The 15517-nt window shown below is 41.4% G+C and overlaps 1 protein-coding gene across 14 annotated transcripts in view; it reads left to right on the plus strand.

Annotated features, from left to right (window-relative positions):
- Nucleotides 1-326: 326 nt before the first annotated feature.
- Nucleotides 327-15517, plus strand: part of PAM (peptidylglycine alpha-amidating monooxygenase) — a 115422-nt gene continuing 100231 nt past the window's right edge. For 10 of the 14 annotated variants that reach the window (XM_039705677.1, XM_039705683.1, XM_039705688.1 and 7 more), the window contains exon 1: nt 327-456. The gene's annotated coding sequence lies outside the window, so the exon portion shown is untranslated. Of the gene's footprint in view, nt 457-500; nt 949-15517 lie in introns of those variants that run through there. The other 4 variants (XM_039705681.1, XM_039705682.1, XM_039705678.1 and 1 more) reach the window with 3 other exon arrangements.

The raw sequence follows: 15517 nt of genomic DNA on the forward strand, positions 1-15517 counted from the left end.
TGCGGGCTCGCAAGGCTCGGACCCCTCCAAGCGAACACTGAGCCCGTTTCGTGCGGACTCCAGACCCTGCCCTGTGGACCCCAGACCCTTCACTGAGAACACGGAACCCTCCCCTGACGACTCCAGGCCTTCCCCTGCCAACCCCAGCCCCCCGCCTATAGCCGCAGACCCACCAGTCCCCGCTCCCGGTCCGGCCCAGTCCGACCCGGTGCAGATCAGACCAGAGAGGACTCGAACAGCGCCTCCCAGCGCCGCAATCCGGCGCAGCTGCCGAGCCGACGTGCGCGGCGCCGCGTCCCCCGCGCAGGGGCGGGGCGGAGCTCGAGGGGGGCGGTCCCGGGGCGGTGCAGGAAGGGGGTGCGTCGCAGCGGCAGACCTCGGTGTCGGTGTTGCTGCTGGCAGCGGCTGGGCTGATCGGCCGGGAGTCAGCGGTGTGCCGTGGCGCGCCTTCGTCCCGTGAGTTCCACCTGCTCCGCGTTCGCCCGGGCACGGGGGCTGCGGGGAGGGGAGGAGCGGGAGCAGAAGAAGGGGATACTTTGAGTTGCGGTGATTCTCCCGAGCCCCGCGGCGGTGCCGGTGCCGCGCCTTGGCCGGACACTCGGCGGGCCGCGCTCGGCGCTGCCTCTGCCTGAGTACACGTGCGGCGGCGGCGCCTGCGCACTGCTCGAGGCGCGGCACCTCCCGCGGATGCCTTGGGGCGGGTTCCCGGACACCCGGGGGCCGCTTAGCACCGCGGTGCGGGTGCCAGGAGCAGCTCTTCTCCTGCGGACTGCGGTGGCTGCGGCGCTGAGAGGCGGGGGTAGCTCTATCCCGCCCTCCCTGTCCCTGGCTGAGCACTGCCGCTGCCGCCTGAGGGGGTGGATGCGGCAGAGCCTCCTCTCTTTTCACCGGGACTTTGTGTTCCGTGCAAACCCGACGGGAGGGACGAGCTTCCCCGGGACGGCCGAGGTACGGCGCGCTCTCCACCGCCAAATTTTCCCCCGACGCCCCGCGTCACCAGCACGAGCCGCTACGGGCAGCGAGCGGGGCCGTCCCGGGGCCGGTGCCTCCCGCCCGTCATCGGGTCCGGCTTAAAGGGCCGGGCGTCATGCCGGCGGTAGAAACATGGCTGCATGCGGAGAGGCAGAGCCCCTCCGGACTTTGGCACTGGCCCGCTGGCGCTGTCATTTCTTCACCAAAGGGTGTCCAGCCATGAGAAGCATTCAAGTGCTGTCATTTTGTTAGTTTCGACTTCCAGCTGTTTCGAGTAGCGTATGGTTCCCGACTGTCGCTGGGAGTGTCTTTTTTTTTTGTTTGTTCGTTTTGTTATTGTTGTTATGGTTTTGTTTTTTTTTGTTGTTGTTTTTGGGGATTTTTGTGGGTTTTTTTTTGGTTGTTGTTTTTGTTTTGTTTTGGGGTTTTTGTTTATTTTTTTTGTTGTTGTTAAGCCTTCACTCCTCATTCTGTTCCTTTAAAACTCATGTATTAATTTCAGTCATTACTATCAAAATATATATTTTTGTGTATCAATCTCTTACAAATTGGTTCACACATATTTTTGAATGTGCCACATAACTATCCACTTGCCAGAGCGTGGTTGTGCTGTGAGAACTGCTATGTGAAGGGGTGGGTCCCAAAGCTCTTCGGCAATGGTAAAGCCATGGTCAGTTCTGCAGTTGACTTATGGACTGCAAACACAGAGGTGCTGTCATTGGCAGGTTGGTAGGTTTTACTGTAGACTGTTGTCACATTGTCTACTGTATGCTTGCAGATAAGTAAGTGTTCTTATAGATTTGAATTAAAAAAATATAATTCACTAGCATTAGTTAGAATTTTTAAGCTACTTATTAAAAAAAAAGTGTTTGGCATGGAAATGGAAGTCTTCTTACAAGATAACAGGCATTTTTTATGTCACAAATCTCTGTGATCTGTCACTTAATATGAATCAGATGTTTTGTTTCCTTTTTGATTTGGGGCACTCCTTTTCTGTCTTTGCAGGTATTCTCACATTAAAAATGTTGGTAATAAATATATAGCTTTCAGAAAATAGCAGTTTAATACCAAAATTTTAACTGAACTTAATTTTTTTAGGTACTGATGTGTTGGATTCTTGTTTATATTTCTGTACTGTGCTGTAGATCTGAAATCATGAGTCTGTCTTGTACTGTAAATCTGAAATCAGGGGCTAGTTTTCAGAAATATCTTTGCTGGAAGACTGAAGCTGACTAGTTTGCTGACTAGTGCATGTAGAAAGAATGGAAAGTGGGTTGAATTTAGACCTTAGGTACTCAGTTAGTTTCTTTGATATGGCAATCTCACTGTTGGGACAGGTGAAAATGAGAGAGATAGGAGGTAAGGGCTAGCAAGTAGCCAAAAAAGATACTTCCTTTGACATATGGAGGCAGAGGTCTGCACAAGTGTATGTGCAAGCAAGCTTAAAGTAATCTCAAAGATCCAATCCAAAATACAAATCCACCATTTTGATGCTTTATCTGCTTTCTTGTTAAGTGAGAGAGTCTCAGGGCTCCCAAGTGTCAAATAATACCAGATAGGATTGAATCTGCGTGTTGTGGAGGTTATTTCCCTGCATGTGGCTGATACCATAAAACAGTCAGAGAGAATGTTTTTTCTTGATTTCTTAGAGGTGAATCCAAAGGAGCTCTGTTGTAAAATGCATGTTCATTGAAGACAATTCTTATCACATTGCTTCTTATCACATTGCTTCTGTTTTACGTGTAGTAATGGCTCAAAAGGTGCCAAGAGGTTGGGATTTGTTCTGAAGTTCTCATTTTATAGCTTGACAGAAGTATTCATGTTGTATGCTCAAAAATGATGGCATGCACAATGCAATTAAGACTATAAGTTAAAGCAATTTCATAACTTGCCAGGTTTCCATTTAATCCATTAAATTGGATCTGACCATTGCTTGTGATATTCAAGATGAATAAATCTCCTGGGATATTTATAGTAGTACTATCCAAAGTTACAACTACTGCAAAGAGAGCTTTGAAATGTATCACAAATGGAGCTAAACAAGCTAGAAAAAGTATTTATAGTGTATACTATTAAAGCAATTGCTAACAATTAGTATTAAATACTTAAAAGAGTAGATACTATATCTACTATGGTAGATACCATATCTACCATATTCAGTTTAGTACTAGTAGGCTATACCATGTTAGTTGTCTTGTGTCTTGAGAACGAGATATAGTGCTGGCTGATCTGAGCAAATTTTTGCTAGACTGGTTTACCAGCCTGATCTAATATGACAGTCTGTATAGTCAAAATGTTCTGAATAATTAAAAAAATGTCTCTACTTAAGGCATCCAAGTTCAATGTAATGTTAAAGTAGCAGAAAGAAACACTGGACGTTCTCTAACTAGTAAGAAATATTTTCTTCATGCTTCAGAGCTTGAGCCAATCAAATGAATGCAAGGTGTTTTTCAAGGCACAACTGTTTTCCTCCTTTCTTCTCTCTTTTTCCTCCCTTTTCCCCCCTCTCATTTCCTGTCCACTCCCCTCTTTTTTCTCCTCCCCCTTTATTTTTTTTTGTCCTCTTCTTCCTCTCTCCTATTTTCCCTTATTCTTTTGCCCCTCTTTTACTCTTTCTTTCCCAATTCCTTTTTCATCACCTTCCCCCACTTCTGTCACCTCCCCTCCTTGCAGCTTTCCCTCCTGTGTTTTGCTTTTCCTCACTACTTTTCACCTTTTTCTTCCCCTTTCACACTTTCCCCCCTTCTTTTTTTCCTCCTTTTTGTTTTTTACCTCCTTTCTAAGGCAGTCAGGACATAAAAAATTGGAATGCATAGGGCAACAGAAAGACAGTGAAAATTTACAACATACTCGTTATTGATTAAGCCCCTTCAGTTCTCTGTGATAAGTGAAGGACTCTTTCATTTTCTCTCAACCTTGCCTGTATTCAAATGCAGTGTCTTCCAGTGGGCCAAGGTAAGGAGGAGGAGAGGGTGCTATTTATAAATTGTTTAGGCATGCAGAATCAACTAAAAGCATTTTCCTGCAGAAAGATGTAAAAGTTATATCTGAAAAACTTGATTGAATAGAACTCAAATTCTATTGGTTACTTCATAAGTTATATGAAACAAATATTTCAATGTGAATTTGTATTAAGGGTATGTGGGAATGCAAGTGTGGAGCACTTTTGTTATGACAACATTCTGGAAGCATAAAGTAAAATGAAGTAGGATTTTGAGCTATAACTTGGGACCATGTGAGCAAAGAACAAGTACTCACAAAAATCGTGTAGTATATATGGGAAGCAAAATTTATAGTTAATGTGTTTTTTTGAAGCACTGTTTTTCAGGTATACATTTTAAATTTTGGGGTTTATTATTACTAACATTGAGAAACAAGCTAGGTAGAGATTTTCTTTCAAATCTATGTGAGAATGTGAATGAAATTGAATACTAGCCTCTGAAAAGGTACACATAGATTGTATATGAGGCAATGGCAGAAGAAAGCAAGCTTTTCCCATTTGTTTAATAGGTGAAGGTCAGGCAATAAGTTTCTGAGGGAGACACTTAGCAGTCATTAGTTGGAAGAGCTCTGTTGCAGCAGTACTCCAAGCCCTGTGAGCACTTCCTATGCATTGTAGAGGAAGGGGTTTTCTTGCTTTTCCATCACTCATCAATGTTTTATTGACAATGAAAATACTCAGCAGAACCCACCTTTTTATGCAGAGAACAAGGTGTGTTTTGCAATAAAAGGCAATAAAATAATAACTTTGTCTCTTCATGCTGCAGTGACGACGTTCCTGCATTTTAGGCAACAGATGTAACTTGACAAGTACTCTAGTTTAAGATATCAAGGTTCTGCAATAGCCAAACAGAGTGTGTCATCATATGATATGAGAGTTTAAAGTGCAGCAGCTCACAATGGATCACTGGATAGGTGGAAACATGACTTCTACTTTTGAACAAGTTAATTTTTGTAAAGTTGTATTTGAAGTCTTGTAGATTTTTTGTCATCCTTTCATTTCTTGCTTTTGCAGTCCTACATTTATGAGGACCAGGGCAGATGGCTATCTTGTCAGTATGATTACTTGCAGTGACAAGGGAGAAAGAGATGCTGTTTACCAAGTCCTCACTGTGTATTTTGTTTTATTCTTGACTGGTGATGATGTTGCATGATCTTTGCTTTATATTCCCTTTGGACAAATAATGCTGAAGGAGATGTTGAATCATATCCTATTTGCTGATCCATGAATGTAGTATGGTCTCATACTCCATCACTGCCTCCCAGTTCCAGTCCACAGTTACCAATATTCTTTTTTTGATCTTATGGTTCTGCTTGGTTGTTTAAAGTCCTGTTCTAGTACTTTAGTCTGTACTGTTGTACATTTGTGGTCCTAGTGTACTAATACAAGGATAAAATACAAGTACTTTACTGTAGAAATCCCTACAAAACAATGGTATCTCAAAAGTTTGTCTTTGTAAAATTGTCTATCTCTGTGTCAGAGTCCTTAGTGTATAGGGTTAATCAAGACTTAAATAAGCAAAAACAAAAAAAGTTTTCTGCTGATCGTCATATGTTGCAAGTATCCTATTTGCTTTCAGTTTTCTGTGTTGTATATGCCTCAGGTCTTCATGCTTGAACAAAAAAAGGGATTATTAGTCTTTCATATTTGGGAACAAAAACAGATTGAGGAAATGATTATATTGAACTTAAGGTTTCTAAGGTTTGTGAAATTTTTTTTTTGAAGAACAGGATGAAGTTGACACTAGAGGGCCACTGCAAAGCTATAGAAGATTTGTTAACAATTACTCATCTTAAAAATTAGGGTGTACAGTATACCCTTTCTGGCTTGTTTCAAAAATGCCAGTCCAATTTTCAATTTGAATTATTCAGTCTTTGTATATACTCATTGTTCTTGTTTAGTGTCATTCAGTAGCTTAATTCATACTTTGTTCTCTGTATATACTTCTGTATAGAGAACAGTTATTACAGTCATGTTTACTTTTAGACTTCATGTTGTTGGGTTGAAAAGTCCAGATTGTCTTTGTTTCATTACATACTGGGAAAACTAAGAAAACTAGTGGGTTCAGCTTGGAAAAGAGAAGGCTGAAGAGACCTCACTGCAGACTGCAGCTTCCTCAAAGGAGGAAGTGAAGTGGATGATGTGGATCTGCTCTCTCTGGGGAATGGTGATAGGACACAAGGAAGAGGAATAAAGCTGAATCAGAGGAAGTTCAGATATACAGATATAGGGCTACATTTATGAAACAGTTAATGAAATTACCATGCAAAACCTTGTTTCAATTGTTCTTGTTTAACCATTCATTTTGAATTTTTTTTTTTTACATCTTCTAATCCACTTTCATCACATTTAATTGTAGCAGGCACAAGGCCTGCAAGGGCTTGGAGAGCAGAAGCCTGAGAGCTAGGAAATACCAAAGTCAGCATGACTAAGGTTTTAGAAACCCCTCTCTTCCGCCTTTCGGACCCTGTTATCTCCCTGTATATCCATAGGTCACTTTTCCCCTGACCCTTACTATTGGACAGTTTTCAATCCCCCTGTAAGGTATAAAAACCCTCACTCTGCCCGGTTCGGCAGAGAAGAGCTGTCGATGGACCCTTCGCGGAGACCCCAATAAACCCTGCGGAACCCACACAGCGCTGCTCCCTCTCTCTGCGTCTGCCGCCGTGGCGATACCCAGGGTGACGGCCCCAGGCATGCTGAAAGAGCTGAAATCACTAAAGAGCTGAGCTGCAAATCACTATAGCTTGCCTGGGTTGCCTGAGCCCCCCCCTGCTGAGCGATCCTGGCCCTCAGTGAGCTATCCTGGACAACCGGTTCCCCGCTGGGCTTCTGCCCCCCGGGCAACCATATTTAATAATCCCCCATGTTGTAGTATGGATGAAAAAATAGCTAATCTCCCCATCCCTGACCAGCTCCACCACATTTTCTTTTGTCTTGGGGAATGATCTTTTGTTTAATTGAAGAAAGATGGTATAATTTGCTAAGATAATGTAAGTATATATTTTTCTGTCACCCTGTTTCTAATTTCTCTCAGTTTCTAATTATTTTTTACCTCAAAATGTATTAAATTTTCTTTTCTCTTTGATTCACTTTAAATAAAGCACCTTTATTGAAACTAAGGTTAATTAATTTACTTGTAAGTAGCAGTACAATTTCCATGGTACATTTCTAAACTATGGGATTCTGGTCAACCTTGACATCTTAGATGGCTGTCTTACACTTACCAGAGTAAGTTTCTGTATGTCTGTACAGTCTACAGATTGTAACATTGACAAGTTACCAAATATTGATGGTGAAGTCTTCCAGTTGAAGGTTGAGGTGGTGTTTTGCTGTGAAGAGAATAAGAGAAGTGCGAACAGAGACTAGAAGAGAATGTAGAGAGAAGTAGGTGAACTGGGGAGGAGGGGAAGTGTTGCATTGAAGGTCAGTCTGTGGGAGCAAATGGGCCTCAGTCCGTGCGAAGAAATGTGGTGGCTGTAGATACCATTGGGACCATGACCTGGTAGGAGAAGGAGAAACTGTGAATTCTGGGCGGACAAGGATCTGGATCAAGAGAAGAAAACTGGAATAGAAGATCAGCTTATATGAGCTAGTGACTGAAAAAAACTGAAGTGAAAGACTGTAAGGTTGAAAATCAGGCTAATGTGAAGTGAGGTGGAAGAGAAGAGGAAAGTCTGGAATGGGTCATACAACTAATCTGTGTCACAGTAAATGTATTACTTCTTATATCTTTAACAGATATTTAAAGGATTACATTGGTAATTATTGAGAATAGTCAAATGCTTTGTTCTGTGAGATTCCTTAACATGCATTCATTAATCAGCATAACTAGTTTGCAGTTATGCTTACCTTCTTCATCCTTATCTTTTCAGGAAGCCATAGCTTTTTCTTTTAGAAGCACATACCCATCTGTGATTTGTAGTTCTTCCCGCTACCCCTTCCCAGTTGAGTTAACACTGTGTGAAACTACACCTTTACATCTGTTCAGGTACTGAAGGTGGTTGTAGTTGAGTGTTTTATCAAGAATAATAACAGTGCTTATTGCTTTGTGACTGTTCCAGGGTGTCAGTGATTATTTTGCTTTACAAGTCAGCTTGCTTTAATAGAATTCTCCCTGACTCTCACTCACGTGCCCTAAAGCAGGATTGAAGAAAAGGAATCTGAAAACAGATCAAGTCAGTTTTGCCTGCTTACAGCAGTCCACTTAAAGGGAGGTGGGAAAGCTAGTGTTTGTTTTAAATCTCAGCTCTGTTGCAGACTTCTGTGCTGTATTCTTTAGTTTTCCAATAATTATTTCTATTCAGATTGGTTAAATTCTGTTGGTTTTAATTCCTTTTGCAAGCATGTTGTACCCTGACCTCAAATTAGGAAGATGGATTTTATGGTAATAAGCATCCCAGTCTCATTATGGCAGAGATTAAAGATTTGTGCTGGATTTGAAAGCATCCTTTTTATCCTGACTTTGAAATACTTACTGCTCTCTGCTTGTTTACTGTTGTTTGTATTGGGACAATGTCAATGTATTTTAATCACCATTTTGTGAATGTTAATTTACTGTGGTCCTTTCAGAAGTTAATTTGCTGTAGTATCTAGTTTGGAGAACCTAGCTGTTCTTATAAAAGCTGTTAGTATATAACATAGTTTTATTACACACGGCAGTTACTAGAATGTTAATTAAACAGTGATTTTCAGTTTTGTTTCTTTTCAACCAAAAAAAGGTTTTTTTGTCTTTTCTTTGATTGTCTCACCCAGCTTTCTGCCTGTGAGATTAATATAGGATCACAGACTGGTTGAGGTGGCAGGGAGCCTTTGGACATGATGTAGTTTAACTTCACCCTAGTTAAGTTGGACCAGCTATATCAGGTTTCATATGATTATGTTCACTCAAGTTTTGAGTAGTTCTATGGATGGAGACTCCACAGCTCCTCTTGGCAGCTTTTTCTCATGCTTGACCACTCTTATAATGAACAAGTGTATTCGTTTTTGCATGTAGAATTTCTTCTGATTCAATTTATCCCTGTTGACTCTTTTCTAGTCAGTGTACACTGCTGTAGAAAGTCGTACATGCTTTCATCCCATGTTGATCAATCTTTTGTTTACGTGTATTGATTAGGTTTCACCCCGTCTTAAGCAGGCCTTCTCTTCAGGCTGTAAACAGTCCCACCTCTCCTCATATGACAGATGCTGTAGTCCCTCAATCAGCTTTGCATCCTGTGTTTGGTCTTGTGCTGTATGCCCATGTCTCTTACACTAGGTTGAACTCCACCTGTGTGCTGTGTCCACCTGCTGCTATATGGTAAGGGTCCACCTCTGGAAATGGCTTGAAGCTGTTTTTACTGATGGCTTTGCACACCTGAAAATGTGTTTCTTTAGGATGTGATCTCAAAATTTAAAGTAGGCTTAAATTGTTAGTTAATAAGCTGAAGTAAAATGTAGTAATTTATGTGAAATTACCTTCCCATAAGGAATTTCGTATATAATTTTCCTAGGAAGAACAATTATCTTTAATATTTTCCTGAGGTCACAAGTGTCACAGCTTGGTAGTGTGTCGTGTTCCACTGTGGGGAACTGCGGGGTGTTCTTTGAAAACAGATGGTCTAGGATGAAAATAAGTCAAATGAGACAGTATTGTGTCTGAGAACCGTTTATTGGTAACAAAAAAAGAGGGAGTTGACCAACTAAAGAGGACTAGAAAAGACAGAAAAAGAAGGAAGGAAGGCGAAAAATAATGGAGGGGGGAGAAAGGGGAGACAGAAAAAGCGGGCATTACCACCAGAAGTCAGGGAGTGCCATCGACGTCCAAGTGTCAGGGAGTGTGTGCACGCTGCCTGCTGGGGAGCCTGCGCAGCTGTCGGAGAGACACGGCTCCCCAGGCACAGCACCCGCGGCCACGGGCAGCTGGACAGGAGGTGAGTGAGGGAGGGGGCCCTCGGGCGGGAGGTCCAGAACGCTGGACAGGACTGCCGTGGGGATCGTGGTTGCGGTCTGGACCGGCGCAGCAGGGCTAGAGGCAGGCAGTAACGCAGGAATGAAGCAGGTGGGGCGTCGGTCAGGAGCACGGGGAGGCAGGACAGGCGACGGCTGGGACAGGCGAGGGGTGGGGCAGGACACAGGCTACACACAAGGCTCGGAGGTCAGCCAGTGTCCAGCCAAATGCCCAGGGAGAGGGAGGGCGAGTACTTGCGGGAGAGTAAGGGCCAGCCGGGGCGAAAGAGCCAAAAGGCGAGCTAGAGCCAGGGCAAAAATGACAAAAAACAGGCTAGAGCCAGTGATACGCGGATCTCAAGCCTGGGCAAAAAGACAAGACCAAATGCCTGAACATAGAAAGCCCTGACTCAAAAAGCCTGAGTCAGAAAAGCCCCAGAGCTTGTGACTCAGTTATTTTTATGCCCCCTGTCTCCTCCTATGATCTGCCTGCTGACAGGAGATCACTGGCACAGACCTCCAACGTTCCACTGCAGTCCATTGGTGGAGACCTTTTTCTATCTGTTGGAGAACCCCTCTGGAGGGTGCAGGGTCCCTTTTGATCTGCTGCCTGCCTGTCCCATGTGAGACTTGAAATGATTGCCAGACAAAATATCCCCAGAGACACATTCTCCCATTTTCTCCTAGTTGCCTCCTGTAAGTGGCACATGTGCAATCCCTCCCCCACATGCCTCTGACAGCCAGTGTTGAGAGAGAATCTAAATTAAGTCAGCTCTTCACATAGTGGCAGTAAGTTATTATGGTCTTTCTGCCATGGAATGGACTTATTCTATTAACTCTGCAATACCAAAGATGTTTCAGCATTTTAGTTTGTATGAAAGAAAGTTGAAAGCTCTCATTGATGAAAATTATTTTGCTCTGTAAGAGATCAGTAGTACATAGCAAGGGCAAGGTAAAGCGATCTCTTCAAGGGTCATCAGAGCATGGAGATCTTCCCCCACACACCCATTTTTGAGGCTCCCTTTGTAGTCATCCTTGGATGTTAATCAGCTCTCAAAGACCAGGCTACCAGCCCATGGCAAATTGTGGGCCTGTGCTGACACCTTGATGGTGATACGATACTGTGGGGGTGTATTGCTGAACTTGAGATGAGTGTGTGGATTGCTGCTCTGGCTGCTCTAGCATTCCAAAGAAAGACTTCACTGCATCCCATGCCACAGCTTCAGATACAGCTCACTGGCTCAGAACATTTCGGCACTTAATCTTTGTGTGGGGCAGCCTTGTTTAGCAGCCGGTAGCCAGCTGTCATTCTCTGGGAGCAGTCAGGCATCATCACTATTTAGATGGTGCTGCTAAAGTGGAGAATGGGCCCTCTGAATGACTCCAGCCTCTGACAGCTGCAGTGGTCTGGATGATCTTTATGTAGCCTCTGGCCTGTACCATTTTAATGCAATCCGTTTTCAGTAAGTCTCCAAATCACCAGGATCACCTATTCTCACAGTGATAGCAGGAACCCCAGAGCAATATTTGCCTCCCTGTTGTCTTCAATGCTTTTCCTGCCATCAAGTCATACATAGTAATATATTGATGTAATTACCTGCACTTTTTCTGGAAAAGACAAGTAGGAACCCAGCTGTAATACCAAAGAAGTAAAACAAGTTTCTATGTTGTCCCCTTTCCTGTCTCTCCAAGTGATTAATTGTAATTAGTTTATTTATTAGGTATAGGGATGGCACCCTGTGAAGTACAGTCACCTCAGGCCTATAACCATCAGAACCACCACCCACTGGCAGATATGAATGCTGCAGTGTACTGCCAACACAATATAAGGTTTGTTAACTTTCTGTGAGATCTCAGCCACCCATTTCACCTTCAAGACCGAGATCCAGTGGGGAACACCCAGATCCAGTTAATTGATATAGGGTTTGTATGTGAGCTACCAAATTGGGGTAGGGAATGGTGCTGTTATACCAGGAGTACTCTTTTCCTGAATAGGAAAGCAGTAGGTATACTTATGTCAGCGATGGAGACTGACTCAGTGATCAGAATCTGATTTTATTGTGGGATACAAGCGTTTATATACTATTTTAGGGAGACTAGAAATGTGTATTATAGTGATTAGGTTAAAATCATATACACAAACTTATGTATATAACAATATCTCCTGCTTGCAGAGTTTAATAGGATTTTATTTTTCCAGTAAACCTGTCTGATTTGATCTTCTTGCAATCTAGGTCTAATTTTCAAAGTTCCGTTTGCTTTTGCCAAGGCATCCTGTTATCAAATCTCTTATGTTAAGCGGGTCCAAAGTCTATCATCTGTCTTGTGTCCCCCAACATACTTAGTCTATCCACTGCCCTGATTTGTTTTTGTGGTCTATTTTTATATTTTCATTGTTTATATTTTTTTCTGATAAATTCTCATAAACCATCCTTTCATGGTTTTCTGTCAATTTTGTATTTTGGGATTCTAGACTGGAGTAAAATTTACAACATTTCCTTTTGTGTAACTGTTTTATGTTGCAGAGGATAAATCTACAAGAGTGTTCACAATATATCTTCCTCTGACAAGAAAGTAGGGATGTATCTTTCATAATAGCCTGCTGCCTGCAGCACGGGGTGGCATGGGGCACACTGGCAGATACTTTTGCAGGAGTGACAAAGAAGTTTGATACCTGGTTTTATTCCTCTGAGGTACCAAGTGCATATTGCTTCTTTGTAACTGCTTTTATATGGTGTAATCTGTTTCATCTTCAAAAGAAATTGAATTGAAAAAAATAAATAGCTATCAAATCTGCTTTGCTTGTGACAAAGGAAGAAAAAAATTATTCATACCTGCTTTCAGACATTCATTACTGTTTTTATGTGGTCTTCAAAAGACATCTCTGATTTGAAGGCTGATCTTCTAACAGTATTCTGTGTCTGATACTTGGCCTTTTATTCCTAAGGATATGTGAGGATGATGCAGATAGATAATTCAATCCTACATTATCTATATTACTAGATCAATTTGTGTACTTTAGTTTCTATCATGATACATATCAGTGGAAATTATGGGCATGTGTAGTGAATTGGTGATCAATTCAGTTCTTCCACTAGCCTTACCTGGCTTTTGAATCTAATCAGACTGGGAAAATAAAAAAAATTACGTACTCAGTCTCTTTATTTTATTTTTTGATAGGCATCAATGAGTTAGAGAATTGGTAATGTTTTTTTGGCCATCTACAAAAGTCTTACCGACTTGTTTGACATACTCCTGCTGTTGGGATAGCCATGTGGGTCTTGTGTGTGCACTCTAGTAATTATTCTTTTTGATACTGCCGTGTTTCTTTACCATCTTTTTGCCTGCTGAAAAATGTGTTTCGTAGTTGGCTAATGTAGCAAGAAGTTGTCTGTTCAGTTGATTACTTGTGACTATTTCTTGCAGTAGCTGCTGGATCATAAATTAGTTGCAAGTATGAAGCAATTTGTCTTGGAAAACTTGCTTTGATCTGGCATAATTTCTCTTGTGTCTGTGCTTAGGCTCATACAACTACTTGATTATGGGAGAGGATTTTTGATCTATGGATATGTTTGCTTCTTGGGTCTTCCCCAAGTGGTTTTTGCTAAGGTTTGTCCCTATCCTGTTCTTGCTGCTTAGGAGTAAATAATTAGCTTCCAGCACCAGTTCTTTCACTTTTTATACAATGAAATAGTAGAAAACGTGCTAGTATTCTCAGTAGATTTATTATGTGAATGTTTTATTCTGTTTTGCAACCTTAAGCTTCAAGAAGATGACTAAAACATTTACTTTTTTTTATTCCCCTTAATATAAATGCTTCCCTCTCAATATAAATAAATTGTAACTAACCTTAATCTTTGGTTATGACCTCATACTTGAAAGGACTGTTTCTTTGTACTGCTGTCAATATAGAGCTTGTGAGCTGTAAAACACTTAAAGATGAGCCTATAATTGTAGAGTTAGAGTGCACTGTAGTTGGAGATCTGGTGGCATGTTATGAGCAGGTATGTCATTGAGATTGTGTGAATTTTCTGTAAGTTGACATAGGATTTAAATGAGTGTCAGCACTTTAAATGAAGTGTGTCTTGTGAAAACAGTAATAAAATGTACATGTAATAAAAATGTACGTTTTAAATACATTTAAAGTGTATTTTACTATAGTAGTTAAACCTTCATATCCTACTCAAAGATTTAGGTTTTTCTTTGCTGCATTTTTCATATTTCAGAATTGTTGCCTCACTAGCTAGTTTTGCTGTTGTATCTGTCACATGTTTTGCTTTCTCCTTCACACTTCTTGGTTTGGTTTGTTTTTCAAATGGTCTTGCTATAGATCCAGAACTCTGACTAGGTAGGAAATGGATCTGACAGGTGTGGAATAGTATCTCTGTTTAGGGAAGTCAGTTTTCATTGGGGTACTTTCTTTATTGCCATCTCTGATACTTAAATTGCATAACATGAAACTTTGAAAAAATACATTACCAGTGTGATCAGCACTGGTCTTAGAGCTCTTAGATAAAGTAAATAAAACCTGAACTTAGTGTAGCAATAGTAACAAAGTGCTCTCAAGCCAATATTGTTGCTTAGATAACTTTGAAAATCTGCACCAAGGCTTTTCCAGTTGCCACATCACACCCCCAGAGAGAGGAGTGATTGCATTAGAATGGTACCTTAATGTAAACTTCAGTGTTCTGTAGTATTTACTGTTAGAGCCTAACAGTGAATCAAGAGCAGCTGACCTTGGCCAAGCATGCTCCCTTGACTGGTTTTGGATGATGTAGCACCTGGGGCCTTGCAAACAGAAAGGATTAATGATTTAATTCATGTCAAACCCAGGTGTATTTGTTCGCATAAGTACAGTTCCTTGTCTTCTTTGGGTAATTTGAATGTTTGGCTGCTACAAATAATGTTCTCAATATTGGTTACTCTGTTCTCTGTAGTCTCTTCTCTTGAGATTCTCTTCTGTCTGTCAATTTAGTGGATGTTTGTACACAATACATTTTAGAAATAGGCTGTAAATTATAATCTTCTTAGATGTGAGTGTTTTTTTGAAGAATTTGTGTTCACTGAAATATGATAAAGTTTTTCAGGGTTCATGTTTCTTGGTATGTTGGCAATTTCAAGTATAAGCTACCATCTGTTTTTTACTAAAGTTTGTTGGTAATCTTGACAAATACTTGAGCTAGTAAAAGGGGTAGCCTTGAATTAAAGCTGCCTTTGTCACTGTTATTTATTCCACCCATGGCTCCAGGTCGCCATCCTCTCTGTTGGCTCTTGCTGGGGCTTGTATTCTAGTATTATTGTACTGTTTCTCTGTTTAATCAGTATCAATTTTCTTATTTCTTAAACCAATTTTTTAAAACCAGAAAAAACTTTCAGTGCAGGCTAAATTTTTCTCAAAGTTGTTCTCATTAATTTCTCTCTCCCTTGGTCTTGACAGGCAGTCTCCAACTTGAATAAAGAATATCTTTCCTTTAGTTTCTTCCCTCTCCCAGCTTCTTTGCTATTCTAGAGAAGAATAGCAAAGAAGCTGGGAGAGGGAAGAAACTAAAGGAAAGATAACTTTATTCTTTATTGCTTTTATTTCAGAGCAATCACTTGACCAGATCTATCATCTGA

This window comes from Passer montanus, unplaced genomic scaffold, assembly GCF_014805655.1.
Source record: "Passer montanus isolate IOZ18808 unplaced genomic scaffold, ASM1480565v1 scaffold182, whole genome shotgun sequence".
NCBI lineage: Eukaryota > Metazoa > Chordata > Aves > Passeriformes > Passeridae > Passer > Passer montanus.